This window comes from Pollicipes pollicipes, unplaced genomic scaffold (assembly GCF_011947565.3).
Source record: "Pollicipes pollicipes isolate AB1234 unplaced genomic scaffold, Ppol_2.1 Scaffold_1600;HRSCAF=1878_pilon_pilon_pilon, whole genome shotgun sequence".
Lineage (NCBI taxonomy): Eukaryota > Metazoa > Arthropoda > Thecostraca > Pollicipedomorpha > Pollicipedidae > Pollicipes > Pollicipes pollicipes.
The window spans coordinates 10,745,236-10,760,356 of NW_023595962.1; the positions used below are offsets into that span (position 1 = coordinate 10,745,236).

The 15,121-nt window shown below is 47.1% G+C and overlaps 1 long non-coding RNA gene across 1 annotated transcript; it reads right to left on the bottom strand.

Moving 5' to 3' along the window:
* Positions 1 to 8,562: 8,562 nt before the first annotated feature.
* On the bottom strand, positions 8,563 to 13,100 carry LOC119089713 (uncharacterized). The gene is made up of 5 exons (XR_005093186.1): positions 12,682 to 13,100; positions 11,812 to 11,883; positions 11,043 to 11,174; positions 10,204 to 10,362; positions 8,563 to 8,667 (listed from the first exon to the last, which is right to left on the bottom strand). It is a non-coding gene; the product is annotated as an uncharacterized LOC119089713 (long non-coding RNA).
* Between the last annotated feature and the right edge of the window lie 2,021 nt (positions 13,101 to 15,121).

Here is a 15,121-nt window from a genome sequence, read left to right on the forward strand (position 1 = left end):
AAGACGTGAGCTTGCCTGTGGATCCGAACGCGGAGTACATTGTTACAAGCATAAATTTCCTCCGGGATCAAATGACCCTTCTTAGCACTTTGGGTATGGAGCCTGTAAAAGCTACATTTGACGGAACGAGTGCGGAAAGAAAGAAACGCGATGGCTTGCCACGGTAGGCAACACTCAAAGGGAATGCAACAGAGATCAAACGACGACTTTACATGCCGCAGCTCGACTAATAAGCTTCTACCAAGACTCGATTCTGACTACTACGCCGAGGTAGCGGACAGCATCGTAAATTGGGACGGTTTAAAACAACTAATGGTACAAAAATTCCGTCATCTTGACAACTCCTCAAAAGCCAAGCTAAAGCTCAGTACCTTTACCAAACGACCCTACGAGTATGTTCTCGAACATGCTTTTCGCCTCAGGTCGCTTGTTACGGAGGCCTACAAAGAAGAGATAAACACCCGAAATGTCCGTGAAAATATAATGGATATTTTCATAAATGGCATAGCTGACAACGACGTTCGACATCGCTTGACGCGAAAACGGCCGACGAACGTCAACGAAGCTTTGCATTTAGCCATGGAGGAGATAAAGCTACGACAAAAACAGCAGCGAGGGATACAAGAGACGGAACAGAACACATGGATGTAAACACCATTGCTCAACCCGCGCCCCCTCCCCCACAACAGACTGGGGTGGATAAGTTAACTGACGTCGTAAAGGTCATGATCCTGATGCAAACACAAAAGCCCACAGCAAACCCAGGAGTACCTGTACCATCCACAGACACCACGTGAGTACGAACAACCAGAATACCGACATCCAACGAGACCATGTGAGTGCGAGTCCCGGCGCCGACCACGACAGCAACCTGAGCAAGGCAATGTTCCTCACGTCATTTCAGTGTTCCTTGTGTTTCCTTGTCGCCTGTCTGTCTCCCTTCGCCCTTAAGGCTCCGGTCGCTGCGCATTTTGTTGTTTCTCTGTCAAAATGCTTATTGTGTAGGGGGAGATATTGTAGCATCGATCTGTCGTTTTCATCCATTTCTACGCCTTCACGTTATACCAGATTCTAGCCCTCGCCCGCCTGTGCTCGCTCATGAGCACCACACACAGCCCGCCGAAGGCACGCAATCCAACGCTACAACGCGCCCGTCGCTTCGCATATTTACATAATTATGCAAGCGGCGCTAAATGACCTCGGTACGCAGAATGAGCCTAACAAACGCGACACCACGTGATGGTTATCAGTGAGCGCAGTCGCGGGCGACACGCGTGTGCCACGCGCCGCTTACGCGCTGCAGAGCTGTCCTGTAAACTGTGAGCACGCGCTGATCGTGCAACGCGTCAACCCGGCTGTGACTGACCCCAGTCGACCCGGTAAGCGAGTGCGGACAGATGAGCTTTTCTTTTCTCAGGTAGGGGGGAATCCTCAGGCTCATACCTGAAGATAACACTCAATTCAGGAAGATCATTTAGGTCCAAAGGTTGGCCATGGATCCAGATGTCTGTGAGAGGAGTTCGAGGGGGCGCTGAGAAGGCAGAAAAGGAGAATCTTCTGGCTGCAGGCAGCCTTCTGGTAAAAACAAAAAATCATGGACAGACTGAACAGTTCATGAAAAAAGCTTGGGTATGAGGAGTGCGAGGTTGTTCGTGAACACCGAATGAACACATGCAGGGAAACCATCAATGTATATGACCTTGTGGATCTGTCCGAGACTGAGATTGTGGGATGGCTGGGTGAATTTGGGGTAGGGGGTGCTCGGGGATTCACCAAGAGGGTGAATGGAAAGATGGCAAATACCCCAACCACACTTTTGACTTCTGACAGGTCCTCATGCCAAGCCAAACTGGAACTGGATTACATCATATACCGTGCCCACCAAGATGTCCCCAACCCACTGATGTGTTTGGTTGTGGCAGATTGGGCCACACTGGCACAAGGTGCCCCAGCGATCCGCCATGCCTTCGTTGTGGGAAAGGAAAACATGGTGGGGAATGTGAGCGCTGGTGTTTGAACGGCAAACAGTCAGGACACTCGTGTATGGCCAGGGGTGTGAAATATGGAAAAAAGAAAAGGAGACATGTGGGATTAAAACTGCACAACAACTCTCATACCCTCAGGCTAGAAGGCAGCATGAGAAAGACCACGACCCCCCTGTCCTGAGGTCGTAAGCTGCAGCTGTACGTCACCCAAGTGTGGCTCCGACTAACAAGCAGACGTGAAAAGATAGTGCCGTGCCGGCTGAGACTTGGGTATACTCGTTATACCCACTCATATCTGATAGACAGAGACCCCCAGCATCAAGGTGAAAGTTGTCAATGTCCACTAACAATACATCACATCGTTCTTGAATGTCCTGTACATTCTCATGAAAAACCGCTGGTAACATTATGTCAACGGTCAGGAGCACAATTATGTGTGAGGTCTCTGACAGGAAATGAATTCCCAAACATCACTGATGGAAGTGCTGAGATATTTGCGACGCTGTGATCTACTGAAACGATTGTGAAGTGCTGCCTTCGCGTATTGGACATGTGCAATTTTTGATGTGCTGACATCGACTGTTGCCATGCTGCTTATACTATGTTGTATTTGTTTGAAATGAGTTGTTTATTTTCTGTATAATTTAAGTTTACGGGTAGATTTTTGTACGATGTCTGAACGAAAGCTTGAGAAGTGTGAAAAACAAGGAAGTGGTATAGGAACTATGTGTAGCATATGTGTGATATGTGGACGTTTGCGTAAGCAGAAGAGAGTACAAGAATGAGGTATGAATGAGCATGGAGAGGACAGAGAAATGTGCGTGAATGCGTTAGAGTAAACGGCATGGCAGATGTGTGAATTTCTTATCTAGTAAATGGTTTGCTAAACCGTAATTTATGTGACTACCGACTCATGACTCTGACCTGAAATGTCAATCATGTGGCGAAGCCGTGGTTAAAAGAAAATGATGAAAATGCCTGGCCAAAAAAACGGACTTTTTGCTCTCTTGTTTCAGTTCACTAATTATTTTACAGATCTGAACATCTAACACCGAGTTTTCTAGAAACTAACACCGATTATTGTACCTCCCTGCTACACCATTGTCCTACACAAAAATTGCTGACCAATGCAAAACATTCCTTCTATCCTCGGTCGAGCTTAGTTGTCAACTGCGCTACCAAACCTTTACGACTATGCAACGATGACGGACGCCTGGGCCCAAGAGGCCCAGGTCATCTGTATTGATTTTTCCTTAACGGAACATTGTCGTTTGTGCACTTGCATGTCTCGTTGGGCGATACTGTCATACAGTTGTTTGCCTTGTATCACTACTTAATTGTAATCACAGGCAACAAGTGTAATGCTTTGCATAGGTGCTGGGCTACGATGCAGAGCGACAAAGCAACTTCGAGGATACGGCGATTTTCGCTGTGCCAGGTGCGCGAGAGAAACCTCCGCAGCACAACTGTCACAGGAACTGTCCACAACTGTCACAGGAACTGTCACCTGCTGTCGCTCCAACCACCCATGTTCCCTGTCCAACTGCTCTGCACCAGCACGACTCCCCGATCCGCACCCATCCGCTTCTCGCCAGCCCCGCCCTCTTGTTTCCGGCCCATCCGCCTCCCCCAAGCCCAGCCCTCCTGCTCCCAGCCCATCGGCTCCTCGCCAGTCCGGCTCTCTTGTTCTCAGCCCATCCGTTCCCCGCCGTCCCAGCTCCCTTGTTCCCCGCCTGCCCAAATACCTCGTTCCCCGCCAGCCCAGCTCCCTTGTTCCCCGCCAGCCCAGCTCCCTTGTCCACCGCCTGCCCAGATACCTTGTTCCTCGCCTTCCCACTGCTCGCCAACAAAGCTCCCTCGATCCCCGCTCACCAGCTTCCCACCAATCCAGCTCCCTCGATCCCCGCCAGCCAGACTCCCTCGATCCCCGCCAGCTAAGCCCCCACGATCACTGTCCACCAGCTCCCCGCTGTTCTGCATCTGACGGTGACGTCACCTACTTGAGAGATGCACAGGGATGCTACAAGAGAATAAACGTTTGCAAGTGACGAATGTGGTTGTTGCAGAACATATGTGTATCATGATGCTACTGGCGTGCGCCTGGGACCGCCCTGCTCGCGCCGCCAGTGCTGCTGCACCTTGGTACGCCGCTGCCCCGACTGGCGGTGTACCGCCTGGGGCGCCGCCCGCCGGGGTCGGCGCCGCCCGCTCGCCTCGCGGGTTAATACAGTTGCCGTCTCGCAGCGCTCGTATCTGGTTTGGACAGACAGAACACGTAAGACCTGAATAATATGTATAGTGCAATTCCTAACCCAACTTCCTCGATCCCTGTCCACCAGCTCCCCGCTGTTCTGCACCTGACGGTGACGTCCCCTTCTTGAGAGATGCATAGCGACGCTACAAGAAAATAAAACTTTGCAAGTGACTAGTGTGGTTGCTGCAGAACATATGTATAGTGCAATGCCTAACCCAGCTTCATCGATCCCTGTTCGCCAGCTCCCCACCGTTCTGCATCTGACGATGATGTCGCCTACTTGAGAGATGCACGGGGATGCTACAAGAGAATACAAGTTTGTAAGTAACCAGTGTGCACGTTGTACTGCATATGCAGTGCGCAATCTTGAAAGGGCGAAGTCTGTCTTCCAATCGCGAAAATCCCTCCTGATGATCAGCTGGATAAAGAGGAACCAAGGCTGACACTATGCGTAGACCGCGCGACGTGCATATTCGCTTTGGAGACGACTCAACTTAAGTTGTTACACGCATTCTTCGAGCTTGTTGCGTACTGGAACTTGCTTACAGCATGCCGCCCAATTTTCTTGTCCCCATCATTCTCTTAACGCAGTACATGGTCACAATTAGCCCTGAATTAGACAGATCTGAGTTGACCCCAAGTTTAGACATCCTGTTATCAAACGGTCAGAACGTGCGCACGCTACGCAACTCGCGGTGAACATATCGGAAAACCGCAGACTCACAAGCGTCCGCACCGACGGACCAACGTTCGCTTCGATCCCCCATAAACAGCGCTTTTCGCGGCGAAGACGATGGATGAGGCAAGGCGGGGGCTCGACTGCCCCGGCCATTCACGTCAGTTGACTTCGACCTTATTGCGGTGTATGTAAAGCAACTAGGTGCACGCGTTTGTCCCACCTCCACGAAGATAACGCCGCCACCGGTTCGTGGTGGGAACAGCGTGAGATACGGTTCGCCCTCCATTGGGGCCAGCACCGATCACGTACCGACGGCATACGTTCAGGAAGTACGTTTTAAGGACACCAGTTCCCGCTGTGCGGCTACTCACGCAAATTGGAGAGCCCAGGCGAAGCGGCTTCGTAAAGAAACGATAGCCGTGAAAGAGCTTTCGTTTAAGAACATCGTGGAAAGAGCCGCGTTGCCAGCTACCCACTGGCGGCCGGAATGGCTGAATGATGGCTGAATACAGTGGCTTATTTCGTAGATATGAGGCCAAGAGAAATAGCCAATCGCCTGGACTTGCTTGATTCAGGCCTCGCTTGCACTGAACCCAACGCTGGCCACGAGTATCACCTGTACCCAGCACGCCGAATTCGGCCAGATTTTGCTCACTCAGATCCATGACTCCCATCGTCCTCAGGATCCAATTTTGCCCTGGGCAACTCAGCATGGAAGCATCATTCAGCATCTCGAAGTCAATTTTCTCAATGGAGTGTACTAGGTTTAATGTTCAGCATTCGTGGAAAGTGGGTGTGCACACACGGACCCCCGATACTTCGCCTATACCGCTTACGAACTCTAGCGGAGGTACATTTGTCAAACCAACTTCATCCATTACGAACATTTGCTTATACGTAATCAGTATCAAAGAGTTGCGTACATGCCCAATGCATAGAAACTTGAGAAAACTTGTGCCAATAACTACATTTTTCATGCGTATTCAATACCGCGCATCGGCTCACGGAAAATTGCGTAAGAAATTTTGCGTAGATACTTCTGCCAAGGAATTCCATACCACGTGTGCGCTTGCTTACCGGCCATGGCGTACTTAGGTATGCATGTCCACTTCTGTCTTTAAACCACGTCGGTGACAGGAAACAGTTTTGGGTTGCTGAAATGCCGACCCTACTTCTAAGCGATCCCAACTTTCGATAATTCAGTTATTAAAGTCGTTAAAATATATGTTCGTCTCCCTATAAAATTTTAGAACTTCATTCACATGCCGCATAAAGCAAAAGCGGATGGTCGTTATTTTTGTTCATAGGCCCAGCCTCAGGCTCAGCAATAATATTGGGCAGCTTTTTTCCGTCGTACGACGTTATCCCTGGAAACATATTAACAATGAGGTGCACACTGCTGATAGTAAATTCGCTTAAAAGGGCGGAGGTTACAGGGCGAGAATATGACTGCACCAAAAACCACGATTCATTGGATTGCAACGCTGATTCAATGCTGGAATCAAGCATCCCGCCGCTATCAACCCAGAGTTAACTCACAGATCCATGCTTTTGTCCCAGTGCTTGGAGGGTCGCCACGAACGCAGAAAGCGACGTTCCAGGTGAGTGGAACTTCAGATTCTGCCGCGTGATGAAAACCTCCTCGTGAAACACGATCGACATGTTCACCGGAGAGGCTGTATAAATACCACACCGCACGATGTCCATGTTCGTGACTTCCCAGCACATCTTCCACGGTGGACAAATTCAGGTGGGGAGCCACAACTAGAAACGACCTGAGAACAAAAAGGTTTAACATGAAGTCTCCGCTAGTTTTATTTCAAAGACCTTCAACATCAGTTCAAGACAGCTGATGTCATGTCACCGCAGCTTAATTCGGCATTTAAAGCATAAGGTTCTATCTGATGGGTGTACTGCAATCAGTTAATGCATAGGTCATCTGGGACGTGATGTTTGGGGGGACGCAATGACGCTTCGCGCCCGCGCCCGGAATACCCGCTGGGAACTAATGATAGGCTGTGTTAAAACACACGTGTTGCACATGATGCAAGGTCGGTTATAGGTTCGCGGGAACATGCTGACACCTTATTTTAACACATTGCGATACGGACAAGACATGGACAGTCATAGCTCACGAATCGTACCATACATTTACCCGTCAAACTCGGGGCGCTGTGTCCTTTATGACGGCTAGCTATGCTCTATGGTAGTCATGTGCAGAAATGGTCACTTAAAGAGGATTCGGCCAGCCAAAAAAAAAGAAGAAAAACCCTACAAGAATAAGAGTAGGCAAAGTCACCAGGCGACCTTGCTCATTTCAACACACCCATCAGAAATAGGTTCTACTAAAGCATGATAAAAATTTTTTTCGGATACGATACAGTTTGAAAGGAACTACAAGAACGTATCGCGAAAAATAAGAAGATTCAATTTTCTCTCGCACACCATTCACGAACGGTCATTTTACGCCTCAGCTACTCGCGCAGTGCCGAATGCTCCACTTCTGTATGGATCAGTCTCACAAATTTGCTCATGTCAAACAGTCTACTCATCTAACTTTAACTGAGTAGAAAGCTGTGGATATAACAGCAGTTCTCCCATCGCTAAACATTCGGGACAACGATTAAAATGGACACTTTTGTGTTCAGCAGTTGGCCGAAATGCCATGGTTTCAAGGGAATGTTTCACATTTGAAGATCATGAAGCAAGCATCAGGTATGATGAAATAAGGTCACTTGGAACTAGTGGCATCCTTTTCAGTGAAAAAGGCTGCTACAGCCAATACATTTACTGCTTAGTACATATGCTGCTGATCGCCGCATCACCAATGGAATGGCAGGGTTTGAATGATGTCATTGTGACACCATGGATGTCTAGGTGACTCTGAAATTGTTTTCCCGAAAAAGTTTTCACGTCTTAGCCGGCGTGCAGCTCAGAAACTAAAAACGGTGTAAGAAGATTAAGAAGGTTAAGCATTAAAAACGCTAATTAGGAATTAAGCCTTAAGTAGGTCAGGGCTGTGAACTGCACCACAGGATATTCAAGACTACATTCCAGTTCAAAACCCCACACAGATGTGAATCACCCTCTTCAAATGCTTTTGCTCAATTGCAAGATTTAGAAGAAGATTAAGAATTAAGGTTTCAGAAAGTCTTAAGGACGGCAGGACTGTGAACTGCACTGAAGGATATTCCACATGGTTATTTCAGTTCAAAACCCACAAACAAATGTGAATCACTTCACTCAAATGCTACCGTAATGAAAGCACCACTATGTTGTACTTGTTTTTCATTGAACCAGCGGCAAACCTACAATTTGCAAAATATCACTAACGACATAGGAAAATCTGGCGCATGGAGTCAATCAAAAAGTACCACAGAGGCATTCCACACATTCTGGACGTGGGAAGTCCCGATAACAAACTTATCCATAGGCCCCATCAGCTTCGCAGTCCGTCCTCACAAGATAAATGAGTGCTACTACACGGCTTTTCCCGGAGTCCAGCGAAAACGGCGCTTAGGGCGCTGTGCAATGTGACATACCCGACCACAGATATTACGCTTCATGTTTCCGCGGGCCGCGCACAATCGTGGCAGCTTATTAAGCACTTTCACGAGAAACTGCCCACAAAAACTCACCACGCATGGCAATGGCCAACACCTCGACCGATGAGGGGCGCGTCTTGCACTCAGCTGAACATGAACAGGCTTCACAGGCCTTCTTGCGCGCATGCAGCGGCAGAACCGGATCTGAAAGACACCACACGATGAATTATTTGATTTGTGGATTTATATTTCTACGAAATAACGGTAACATTCTATGGACACATCTCAAGGACAGTGACAGAATTTGAGCGCTTCTCGAGCCTGTAAAACGCACCTGTTGCTACCCAATTGCACCTAACCAGTTACTAGAGCGAGCGAGACACACATGTGATGAAAACTTTCCTGCTGGGAAACACAAAACCGTCATAAACGGGTCCATAAAGAAATCAAGATCTACAATCATCTGTACCGTGTTCTCAAATCTAGTGGAGGCAACAGGGATGCCTTACGGGGTCCACAATACTGCTAATACACATGGACATAGCCCACATCTTGTGCGACGTGGGCTGGGCGCTTGGATAACATATGCGAGTTAACAGCTGTAATCACACACGTGGCCCCGGACACCACCGGCACACAACACCAATTGATTTGATCAGCGTATTGGCGTGTCTACCTAATTGAACACGTGAAGGTCTGCTGATGTAGCTTTAGCGCGCTTATGCACGATGGTTTTGCCTGAAAATGTTCCGCTCTAGGGTCTGGTTACGCTTGGCAATTATAATCGACAATGACTAATTCGCACTGACGTGAGTTCTAGACAGTTATGACCGAAGTACCGCAGGTATTTCTGGTGTATATGCGTCATACAAGTGACTATATGTTGGTTTTCATTGAACAATTGTTATCTACTGGGACAAAGCGTCACGTATCCTGTATGGATTTGGTTAAGAAGGTGTCATCTGCCGCTATTCGGTCCATTACTGACGCGCATAGGAGTCAAGACAGCTTTGAGATCAGTTAGCGAATTGATCTGGTGCATATGCCCACATTGCGTTGATGGTTTTATTCTTTTCTTAGTTCGGGTAAATAATGCTTCAAAATGCCGAAAAACAGACAGATATATGACTTGCACACGACTTTGCGTGTTAGTCTACGCACAAGGACCAACACTTTTATCAGTGCAAATGGCCGTTTTCGTCCCCGCTCGTTATTGTTCATGTCGCTACGCCGCATTGCCCAGATCCAGATTTGGCTTTGACTTTTGCTTTAACTTCTTACACAATACAAATTACCACCTGCATGTTAATCGGATGGAGGAGGTAAACTTTTGGTCCTGTTACGATGTTGTAGCCAACAGCACGCCAGATGAAATGCTTGGAGCGCAGATGACTAACAATCTATGAACCACAAACTTGACAGCATTGCCCTTGTTGCTGAAGATGATGTGAGCCTGCGTTCACTGGCTGCATAACAACTCCCAAACACACGACAACCAGGATGGGCCGGGCCTTTTCAAATGGAAATTTCACAAATTAAGCACAATTTAAGCTTACTGGTCCCCGAACCCTGTTCAAAATTCTTGAAAAATAGCCCACATACCATAATGTATACTGGACATAGGCGGTGGTAAAAATGATAAATACCAATCCAAAATAATTCTACCCATTTCAGTAAGATAATCATTCTTAAGACACTCACCGAACTGGATGAACCCTCCCGCTGATGTAACAGAAGTACCTGTAGCCAAAGGCTGCATAAACCCAGACGCCCACTGCTGTCTGGCGTGGAATGGCCGCATGGTGTGCTCTTCAACATCACAATGGTGGCACAGTGCCGCCCCCGGGCAGTTCCCGCAGCTTACACTCGCAAGACTCTCGCAAAGCGAGCAAGTCAATCCTGAAACAACAACAGTATCTTAAAAGCACTTAAAAATGCGGCGTTACATAACAAAAGCCAGATAAACATAGCGAAATTCACTTGTTCGGTTTTAAATCCTCCGGAACAATAACCGATTCAAGGGCCGCTGGCTCGACATACGAACAACCACGTACATAAGGTCATCTGGCTGGGTGGCTGCTATCCTCTTAAAATACCTTCTTTACCCGGGCACCAGGGTAATCCGACTAAAGCTTCATGCCAACAGCGTAGATAACACAATGTCCCCCCCCCCTCCCCCAAAGAATAAACACTATGGTGAAAACATGGATAACATAATGCTCCCCCAAGACTAAGGAAACATTTTGGTGTTTAAGGATTTCAATCATGCCACATATTGGGCGTGCAAGCATATAGGAAACGAAATGCATTAAAATTCGTCTTTACTCATGCAGCTGGCCAGGAAAAACTGACTGAATGACCGGCAGAGGACCGGACTGACACACATAGACGCCCGCGTGGTGGCGAGACCACGCCAACGAAATGAACAGAACAGCACACAGTAAGCCGGCATTTCACAAAAGGCTGTACGCCGGCGGATTACGCCCGGTCCTAAATGCCCTAAGAAGCCCGCCTCTCACATGCAACGAACTGCTGCTGGTGGCTTACTAAACTAATTGTGTCATGCCTTCGCACATCACCCGGACTCGGCACAGCACGAGCAGCTACGGCATCATCAAATAGCCCCCTCCTGACTTCCTCCCAATGTTTGGCCTCCGTCTCTTGGCGCTATGCCTACGTCGGTCGATCCGGATCTTCGGAGTTATCCAGCTCTGGAATGCCAATTACCACGTGATTGGCACACGTGGGCACACCTGCCCATCACTTTCACTTGCTGCAACTAGCTTCGCCCCACTTTCCTCTCTGTAACTCCTGGTATGTGTGCTCACACAGGTTGCAAAAGATTCCCTTACACCCTTGACTACATTCCAGATTCCATGACATTATGTGGTTGTGAGATACCGAGTTTCTTGGGAAGGGGAAGGGGACACTGCATAGATGTGTCTGTTCAGAAATGAGACTTTGACAGACAATGTAAAAACATGGTGGATGCAAGCCTATTAACAAGGCAAGCATCAATACAAATTAAGGAGCTTTGCCCTCGCAGCAAGCTTCACGGACCATCTCAGGTGAGGGAAAGTCTTGATTAGAAACCCTTGAGTTGTTTCCTATGCAAATGCATAGCCATACAAAATGATGCAAGAGTGGGTAATGGCCAGTCTGCATACCCAGAAAACTAGTGATAAAGGGCTTCTCCTGCATTCCCCAGACGCCAGCTTCCATGTGGTGCTCAGCCCTCCTACCAGGGTCAAAGACACATGACTCCACATGGCCTCAACAGCTGAATGCTCCATAAAGCCCAAAGCTGATGAAACTGACAATGTTGACTGCATCTCCCTTAGCACATACCTGCTCCATGTTCTGACCCAAAAGTGGGCATGTGAGACTTTGCTGATGATTGGCTGGGACAACTGTGTTTAGCTGAAAAGAATATGCTGGATGAAATGAGTGCTACCTATTTTTTACCAATCATCCACAACACAAAAATTAAAACCCAAGCTATCCATATACATCCTATTGATCCAAATGTCCCAAATGACATGAAAAATACATAAAATAGCAGCAGACACAGCTTAATACAAGTGAAAAACCAACAATGCTAACAACTGTGCCAAGTGCATGCAAACACACATCTGTGTATGGACACATCACAGTACCACACCAACATAAATAGGCCCCCAGAGACACCTCCAAAATAAACACACATGTGCAATAACATCTCCCCCTCATAGATATCATGTTGAGCCAATTTCCATTTCAATTTGCCATATGAACATGTATAAATGGAGTAAAAATAAGTGAAACTTGCTGCCTCACACATTTTTGCAACACAAATTTGTGCGCTGCTCTTACTACATGTGCCACCTTAGGTCATGCCATATAAGATCTGTTTTGATCCATTCATGCATACCCTTAACTACAATCAAAAACTTTTTAATCATAACACACAGTATTGCAAACATAGAGCTGAAAGTACTTCAAATTCACATCAGCACAATTACCGGATCTGGATGAGATGCACCATGGATCAAAATTAACAGTTAAAGATCTAATGAAAAAACCTTGATTGTATTACACTCACTGCAAATGCATTGCAGTGTATAAAACAATTTTACCTTGAAGCCTTTGAAGTAATAATAATAAACAATGCCTCGCACACAAGTCACAAAAAAGGAAAGTTAGGAATCACATGCCCTGCAAATGCCAGGTCACACAAACCTTTTCTACGGCATTTGCCCTGCTTCTTGTCTTGTTTGCCTTTTCCTTTGCTCTGAAGGGGTTCATAAGCGTCTGGACAGACGCAGTTTTCTTACAACAAAAACGCAGCAAAACTCGATGCCTTTGATTCTACATTGATTGAAAACGTGTTGCTTGGGGTAATTTTGGGGCTCATTACCCTGGCTAGAGGCATTACGCTGTTGGTTGCCTGGCCCTATATGTCCACTTGCCGGGTCAACATGATCGCTAAGGAGCTTTCCACGTTGCCTTTGACCTCTTTGCATTTTTTGGGAGGGCCTAATGTATCGTTGGGAAGCTATCTAGCTCCATACTTGAGCATTGTTGATCGATCAGGTTTTCCTCCACAGATTCTATCCATTTGCCCAAAAGGCTCTACGCGCTTTTTGCGGGGCCTCATATGCTAGGGTACACTCAGCTGCTCAGGGCCCTCCATATAGGTCTTGGATTCTTTCCACTTGCTTGAAGAGCCTCGTGCTGTTGCTAGGGCTGTTGTAAGGTAGGGCACGGAGACACTCGATGCTCAGGGCCCTCTACTTTAATCGAGGGTTCTCTTCCTTTGGTCTCATTTGCGGAGGATTCTTCAATCCTATCGAGGCTCGTGTTGAAAACCTGCCCGTTGACTCTTAATCGCACAGAGGTATTAATTCATGGTCTTGGATAGTTCCCCTTTGCTCAGAGGGTCCCGTGCTTTGGTCGGGATGTGTCAGCCTACCGAGGCACTGCCGATCATTTAGGGCCAAACACGCTGATGTAAGGTTTTTTTGCTTGCTCTGAGGACCCTAAACTTGTTGACGGGAGCCACTTTGTTGACCTCCGCGGCACCAGTGATTGGTCATGTTCCGTACCTATTGGCCCTGGGGCCTTCGTCTTAGAGCAGCAGTCGAATTTGCCCCGATAAATGTTTACGCAAAATTGCCGAACGCAATTTCACATACTGACGACGTAGTATGTGCTATTTGCATTGGCCATTGACTGTATGACACTTATGATCCTAGTGCATCACGTCCTTAGCATATTTTGGATGCTAACTCAACTTCTCACTCAACTTTATTTTGCCTGTTGTTCCGAAACACAAAGCCTCAGAATCAGGACATCTAACATAATCTGTTGGAAATTAGTGAGATCTGAGTACGCATGCGTAGCACACCCAGCTTTATAGGGCTGTGCACAGTAAGATGGGTTTCCGTATTTATGAAATAAGTGAATAAGTAAATGCATACATACAAATACGTAATATATACACCGATATACCTATATTCACGCATATAAATAAGCATATATATATATATATATATATATATATATATATATATATATATATATATATATATTATATATATATATATATTATATATATATATATATATATATATATATATATGTATATGTATATATATATATATATATATATTATATATCATCATATATATATATATATATTATATATATATATATATATATAATATATAGTATATATATAGTATGTGTGTGGTGTGTGTGTGTGTGTGTGTGTGTGTGTGTGTGTGTGTGTGTGTGTGTGTGTGTGTGTGTGTGTGTGTGTGTGTGTGTGTGTGTGTTACATCCCACTTTTCTTAAAGGTAGTGACCGAGATACAAGGATATTTTTGCAGGCAAGCTCCAAGGGGCCGCCTCAGTGTTGCTGCCCTTCATCCCCTCGACGAAAGCCTGGATATCCGCCCCTTAGCGTAGTCGGAGGAGTTCTTCAAGTCAGCTCAAAGCTCATGTTGGCAACGATACTGGGGGAGGTGCGCGAGGAGCGAGGAGCGAGTGAGGCAGCACCCATTCGTAACCAAGATGGGGTTACCCATTCGTAACCAAAGCGTTGACGAATCGCGTCATTAGAGCCTTCGGAATACCTTAGTGCAAGCGCAGTGACATCAGGAGAAATCTGACTGGAAACGTCATGAATTAATTCTGTCGTTTTCTTGGCATTTGTTGGCTGACCTCACGTGAGTGCCATCCACAGGAGAATCCCTGCTCAGGCCGACGGCATAATGTCCTCATCGACGTGGTGGTCAAACTCAGTGCCTACCACCCGCGATGCTGACCACATGCTCGCTCGCAGCAGCGTTGTTTTGCAACAAAAACACCAACAGGAACGCCGGTCTCTCTCCTTAGGAATGCGTGTTCGGGAATCTTCCAACCTGCAGGTGGACGCTGTGTGAGATGGGACAAAGCCTCAGAAGGTCCAGCAGTCGAAGCGTCACCGGACGTCCGCACCTACCTGCCCGCGGCTCGCAGCGTACTCCTCAGGCCGCCGCGAGATGGCTTTCGACGATAGCGTCGCAGCACAACGAAAGAGAAGAATAGTTCACGAAAGAGTTGAGCAGTTCACGAAAGAGTAGACCAGTTCACGAAGGAGTAGCACAGTTCACGAAAGAGTAGAGCTGTTCACGGAA